The sequence below is a fragment of the Rousettus aegyptiacus genome, unplaced genomic scaffold (assembly GCF_014176215.1).
Source record: "Rousettus aegyptiacus isolate mRouAeg1 unplaced genomic scaffold, mRouAeg1.p scaffold_m13_p_1, whole genome shotgun sequence".
NCBI lineage: Eukaryota > Metazoa > Chordata > Mammalia > Chiroptera > Pteropodidae > Rousettus > Rousettus aegyptiacus.
In genome coordinates this window covers 103,908,541-103,915,864 of record NW_023416284.1, presented here as the reverse complement: position 1 = coordinate 103,915,864, position 7,324 = coordinate 103,908,541, and the positions used below count along the sequence as shown (strand labels likewise).

At 36.3% G+C, this 7,324-nt stretch overlaps 1 pseudogene; it reads right to left on the bottom strand.

Moving 5' to 3' along the window:
- Window positions 1-6,046: 6,046 nt before the first annotated feature.
- On the bottom strand, window positions 6,047-6,624 carry LOC107501031 (annotated as a pseudogene).
- Window positions 6,625-7,324: the final 700 nt, after the last annotated feature.

Below are 7,324 nucleotides of genomic sequence, written 5' to 3'. Positions count from 1 at the left end.
TGAATTCAAAGGTAAAGGAAATAGTGAGGGGGTGGGGTTTAAAGTTTTTGAGAGGTACATGAAAATTTACAACAAAGGAGACAGCAAAGACTAGACAATGTAGACCTGAGTTATAAAGGAATTTATAAGTATCGACATTGACATTTGCTAGTTGCCAGAGCACAAAGAATTCTGGAACTGGCCAGCCAGTGGGAGTAGCAGGAAGGGGGAAGACTGGATACATGACAGTAGGAAAACAGGCTCATGTTCCAAGTATGGCTATGGTAACAGCAATCAGGGATTTATGAGATGGCATCTGTAGGGTACTGCAGGCTCGGGATGAGGTAAGATTGCAAATGGATGGTCTTGTCCTATTATCTTCAGCTCTGGAACAGAAGTGGGCCAGGTTCTATATATTCTGCATGTGGTGTCTCTAAATATGAAACTACAGGGAGCCAGAGAAGACAAAGGCAGGTCGTGATTGACACATGTATTTTGAATTAATGTCAAGATGACATAGGAAATAGACAAATGGAAGAAGACTAATTAAAGGCACAAAGAGATCTTTGTATAACTACAATGCAGAGGCATCCTGTGTGGATAGCCACAATAATGGCAGCTAAAATTTAATGAGGTTTTTGCCAGACACTGAGCTAAGTATCTTAATTCTCACAGAAAATTCCTTTTATAAACAAGGTTACTAAGGCTTTAAAAAGTCACCAAAGGCCACAAAGCTACCAAAGATAGAACCAGAGCAAGTCATGTTGTGCCTAACCCCCAAGTCCTTCTCTGAAATAGGATACCACATTGCCTCCCACAGTTATGAATCTATAGGATTCAGAATGTTAAGATACCGATAAAAAAATCTGAGAGTTTTTGAGGGAAATATGATGAGTTTCTGTTTAAATATGCTGATACTGAAGTGACTGCAAATCACTCAAGTAGATAATTAGTGATGAAATTAGAATTTGGGAGAGATAGAGGTCACAGTTACAGATAGGTATTTAGAAATCTTAGAAATAAGAAATTTTAATTGATGCCATAATAGTAATTGAAATCTCTAATGAAAAGAACATACAGAGAAAAGACAGAGGGTCAAGAGATGAAGCAGGTTCTAGGGTAGCATAAAGATGGATAAAGAAAGCAAAGATTGGCAGAGAGATAGGAGACCTGTTGTTGAAAAATCAAGAAAAATGGTAATCGTGGAAGGTATACTTATTCTACTAATTAACTGTTTCCACTGATATGAAAAGAGAATACTGTTTCTGTTGATATATAAGTACTTAGGAGATAAGTTTAGAAATCATAAAAATATAAAATATTTTTAAATGTATACTTTTCTGAGAAAAACATAGCAAACGTGTGTGTCATGAGAAGAATAAAGAGCATCCTGTGTAGTTACAGATCGAACTAACAATATATACTTTAAAACGTATTTTATAATTAATTTCTTGGTCAAAGAATTACATAATACATGGAATGACTATTTCAGTAGGGTCAGCAGGGTCAGCCTTCTGTGGCTTAGAAGTTCTCTTGCAAAATGAATAAGAAACTTGACACAATAAATTTTTGTTTTGTTTTGTTTTTGTCTTAAATGTCCTCTGAACTCTCTTTGGAAGCAAACTTTTTTTCCCCACAGTATGATGATGGTGGTGGTGGTGATGGTGGAGTTCCTGACTAACATTTACAATTTGCCATAGTTCTAAGTATTTTTAAAATAATGTTCATTATGATATTAAGAAATATATATATTTGGTCTTCATCCCAGCTTCTGGCCAGGGCTCCTAAAAAGTGTGTAATTTCCTAAGTGACAAAATCTAAAGGAGTTTCTTTTGTTATAATACTTGATTTTTGTCCCATATTTCTAAACTAGCTTTATCCAGAGTAAAGAGTGAAAGAATCATCTTTTTTTTTTGTTATTCTTAACAGGTTCTTTCAACCATATCTGTGTTTATGTTAAATTAGATGGCTTCTGAAAGCCCCTAAGCCTGGGGGGCTAGTTGCCAGGGGAACCAACCATGTAATTAGAGGGTTAGAACTTTCAGACCCCTGCCCTGATCTCCGGAAAGGGAAAAAGGGGCTAGAGACTGAGTTATTAATCGATCATATCTATATGATGAAGCCTTCATAAAAAACTCTAATCGAATGGGTTCAGGTAGTTTCCACCTGGAAAATACATGCAGGTGCTAAGTGGGTACTGCCTCTGGAGAGGGCACAGAAGCTCACACCCCTTCCCCACACCTTGCTCTCTGTATCTCTTCCATTTGGCAGTTCCTGAAATACATACTTTGTAATAAAATAGTAATTTAGTAAGTAAGCTGTTTTCCTGAGTTCTGTGAGCCATTCTAGTAAATTAGCGAACCCATGGAAGGGGTCATGGGAACCCCAACTTCTAACCACTACTACCTGGTATTTGAGATTGGCATCTGAAGTAGGGAGATCCAGATTTGTAGGACTGAGCTCTTAACCTGTGCAGTCTGTGCTTACTCCAGGCAGACTTAGAGTTGAATTCTATTGTAGGATACCCAGTTGGTGTCCACAGAGAACTGAAAAATTTGGTGAGAAAACACCACACATTTAGTGTTAGAAATGTTGCTGTGAGTAAAAAGAAAAAAAAAGAAATACAGTTTTTCCTTTTTTCATTTAATCCCACAACTCTATGAGAGAGGTTAAGCTCATTTTTAAAATATAAAAATAGAGGAAAGTACATAACTTTCTAATTGTGCAGCTAGTAAGAGAGTTACAGATCAGGCAGTCTGACTCAATGCCATACTAACTTTCTTAAAACAAAAACAAACAAACAAACAAAACAATCATTCCCCACAGTAAGAGAAGGGTTTCCACAGTAAGGTCTAAATCATCAGTAAAACTAGTAAAGTATTAAAGCACTAATTCCTAAAGGCTGAGTTGACTACCTGGATAAAACATGTCCTAAATAGAAAAATAATAGAAGATATTGAGAAGAAACTGTAGGGGGAAGGGGAAACTTTTCCCCTCTTCTGGGTTCTCTGGCTGGTCTAATAATTAAATTGACAAAAGACATTCACAGGAGAAAAACAAATTTTGTATAAATGGGAGCCCCATAAAAATAAGAGATTTCCTGGCAGTCAGGTAATTGAGGTTTATATACCTTCCTGAGCTAAGGAGAAGATTGTAGGTATATGGAGTCTCAAGGGGGAAGGAGACAGTTCACAGGAAGCTGAGAAGAGCAGATGTTTGGTAAACAAATGTTTGCCATGCCATGCAGATAAGTTTTTTAGATATAAATTTATTTTTGATAACAGCATTCTTCCTGGTACAGGACCCATATCTAAACTCTTTTTAGGCAGTTAAGAGGGAGGTGTCTGCTGGGCTCTCTGTTCATCTTCAGTTCAAAATAACATGCCAAAGTGACACATTCTGCGGAGGCATGTTCTGTTCCCCGTCAGAAAGTGATCACACTGCAAAAAAATATATAGTTTTCGTGTATGTATACACACACATATATGTACGTGTATACACGCACGTGCGCGCGCGCACACACACACACACACGTGTGAAAACCTTTCAGAAGCGAAAGCCACGAATCTCAAATAGGAACACAAAATTGGAACCCAATGTTAATAACCCAGAATAGTCTCCTGTAGAAAATATTCTCCACCTTCTCTTTTTTTCTGCCTTGGTTTTCCTTCATCCAGTCTGGCCTGCTCTAGCTATTCATCCACTCTGTCACAAAAGTGACTCTCCTAACACATATTGAATCACTCACCTCCTTTCTTTAAAAACTTTTCCACACAATGCATTACAATTGCTCTACCATGACAAATAGTTTCAAAACTGTCCCCAGGTCTTCTTCTCTCCTTCCATTTATTTTCTACCTACACAGATGTTATATCAAACTTGCTATTACGTAAACAGAACTAATATTTTCAACTCCCCATGCCTTTAAAATTCAATTTCTATGTCTGAAATGTCTTTGTTCTTCTCTGCTTCTAAAACTTCTACTTATTTAAAAAAAATTATATTAGTTTCAGGTACATAGTACAATAGTTAGACATTTATATAATTTACAAAGTAATATCCCCACTTTCTCTAGTACCCACCTGGACTATATGTAGTAATTATAATATTATTGACTATATTTCCTATGTTGTACTCCACATCCCTGTGACAATAACTACTAATTTGTATTTTTAATCCCTTCACCATTTTTGCCTAGCCTCTCAACCCACCCTCTCATCTACTAATCATCAGTTCGTTCTCTGGATCTATGAGTCTGTTTTCATTTTGTTCCTTAGATTCTACATATAAGTAAAATCATATTGTATTTGCCTTTCTCTGACTTATTTCACTTAGTATGTTATCCTCTAGGTCTATCCATGTCATTGCAAATGGTAACATTTTATTTTTTTATGGCTAAGTAATATTTCATTGTATATGTATACCATCTCTTCTTTATCAATCATCTATTGGCAGGCACTTAGGTTGCTTCCATACCTCGACTACTGTTAATAGTGCTGCTGTGAACATAGGGGTGCACAGATCTTTTCAAATTAGTGTTTTGGTTTTCTTTGAATATCCAGAAGTGTAATCATTGGGTCATTAGCTAGTTCTATTTTTAATTTTTTGAGGAATCTCCAAACTGTTTTCCATAGTGGCTGTACCAATTTGCAATCCCACCAACAGTGTACAGGAGTTCCCTTTTGTCCACGTATTTACCAACGCTTGTGTTTTGATTTATTGATGATAGCCATTCTGACGGATGCGTGGTGGTATCTCATTGGGGTTTTAATTTGCATTTCTCTGATGATTAGTGACCTTGAGCATCTTTTCATATGTCTATTGGCCATCCGTATGTCAATATTTGCTTTATATATGTAGATACTCCTTTGTCAGGTGCATATACGTTTACTAGGTTTCTATCCTCTTATTGGAGTGATCCTTTTATCATTACATAATATCCATCTTTGTGTTTTATTACAGTCTTTGTTTTAAAGTCTATTTTGTCCAAGTATTACTCCCCCGCTTATTTTTCATTCCCATTTGAGTGAAATATCATTTTTCATCTTTTTACTTTCAGTTTGTGTCTTGATTTGAAGTGTGTCTCTTGTAGGCAGCACATGTATGGCTCTTGTTTTCTTAACCATTCAGCTATCCTACATCTTTGATTGAAACGTTTAATCCATTTACATTTAAAGTAATTATTGATTGGTATATAGTTATTGCCATTGTATAATTTATATTTATATTTCCTTTTTCCCTCTTCTTCTTAACATTTCTTATAATACTGGCTTGTTGGTGATGAATTCCTTTAGCTTTTTCCTATCTGGGAAGTTCCTTCTCTCACCTTCAATTTTAATTGATAGCTTTGCTGAGTAGAGTGGTCTTGGTTGTAGTTCCTTACTTTTCAGCACTTTGAATATTTTGTGCCAATCCCTACGGCCTGCAAAGTCTCTTTTGAGAAATTAGCTGACATTCTTATGGGAGAATCCCTGTAAGTAACTAGCTGCCTTTTCTCTTGCTACTTTTAGGATACTTTGTCTTTAACCTTTGGCATATTAATTATGATTTGTTTTGGCTTGGGCCATTTGGGTGTCTCTTGTTTGGGATTTTTTGTGCTTCTTGGACTTGTATGTCTGTTTTCTTTACCAGGTTAGGGAAATTTTCTGTCATTATTTCTTCAAATAGTTTCTCAATATCTTGCTCTCTCTGTCTTCTCTTTCTAGGACCCCTATAATGCAAATGTTGGTCTGTTTGATATTGTCCCAGAGGTCTGTTAAACCTCCCTAATTATTTTTGATTCTTTTTTCTTTTTCTGTCTGATTGGGTGTTTTTTGCTACCTTGCCTTTCAAATTGCTAATTCAATCCTCTGCTTCATCTAAGCTATTGTTGATTTGTTCTAGTGTAGTCTTCATTATCGTGTTATTTCTGACTAGTTCTTTTTTATGGTTTCTGTGTCCTTTTTTTTATGCTTACTATCTCTATGTTGAAGTCCTCACTGATATCCTCTATTCTTTCCCTAAGTTCAGTGAGCATTCTTATAGCCAGTGTTTTGGTTTTTTATTTCAAACTATGCAATTTTAATATCTAGTGCCTGTTTTGAATAGTGAACATTACAGATTTATCCCCATACTTGTTTTTTTCTTTCAAAATGAATTTGAAAATGTCATTCTTTTTTACAAACAACATTTATAAAGATAGTATTCTTTGTACAGTGAAGATTCAAATTATATACACATGTTCTAGAACATTTCTTTTAAAAATATGATGTAATTTCCTTCATCATCCATATTATCAGGAGGATTAATTTCCTTAACAGAATAATTTTGTTCTTACGAGAGAGTAAAAACTTTATTACACTTCACACAGATGGCTACTGCCAGACCTCTAGTGAGGCTATCTTTATATCTACATATAATAAATTTGGTCTGGGATGCATTATCTATACAGTCAGAATCAGCCATATTTTTAAACACAGCTTGGTTTTCCTCATAAATGAAGAGAACTTGGTTGTTCAGGTTTCATAAGATTGAGAATTTCGGGTCAAGCTTGCCAAAATAATCTGTTCTCAGGTTTTTGTCATTTTCAGTTACAAAGTAAAGTGTATTATCAAAATTTATTCTCACAAAATAGATGCAACTGTCTTCTAATAATGCAGCAGCCATCTTTATTCCTGGGAGCTGAGGCAAAGTGGGAGGTAGCTGTAGGGATCCAGCATCTGATAGCCCTCTTTCTCCCTTAGCATCAGGTTTTGATCTGGAATCTGGATATTATACTTTTTATTCAAGTAACACATAAATGCAATATTTCTGTGCTTAAAAGTTTCCTAGGAGAGAAAGCGGTTTGGAATGTTTGAGGTCCTTTTCTTTTCCTAAGGTTATGTAGATGGCAGCATAACCAGTGTTTTGAACTCTGTATCTGATAAGCTGCTTGTCTCCATTTCATTTAGTTCTTTTTCTGGAGTTTTCTCCTGTTGTTTCATTTGCAACATTTTGTTTTCCTCTTTTTTGTTGCCTCTCTGTGCTTCTATGTATTAGGTAGATTTGTTTCATCTCCCACTCTTGTCCAGGTGGCTTTATGTAGTAGGCGCCCTATGTAGCCCAGTGGAGCATCGCCTTGATTACCTGTACTGGGAACTCCAGGAGTATTTCTTGTGTGAGTTGTGTGTGCTCGCCTATTGTAGTTAAGCCTCGATTGCTATTAGCAGGTCAGTGGATGAGACTGACTCTCAGGCTTACTGGCAGTGAGGATGGCTATCCCCACAGGGTATGAGCTGCTTTATGGAGGCTGACCCCATGGAGTGGTATTCGCCCCAGTAGGCTTGTGGACCTATTGAGACCACCCTTTGTTTATGCCGCTTGTGGG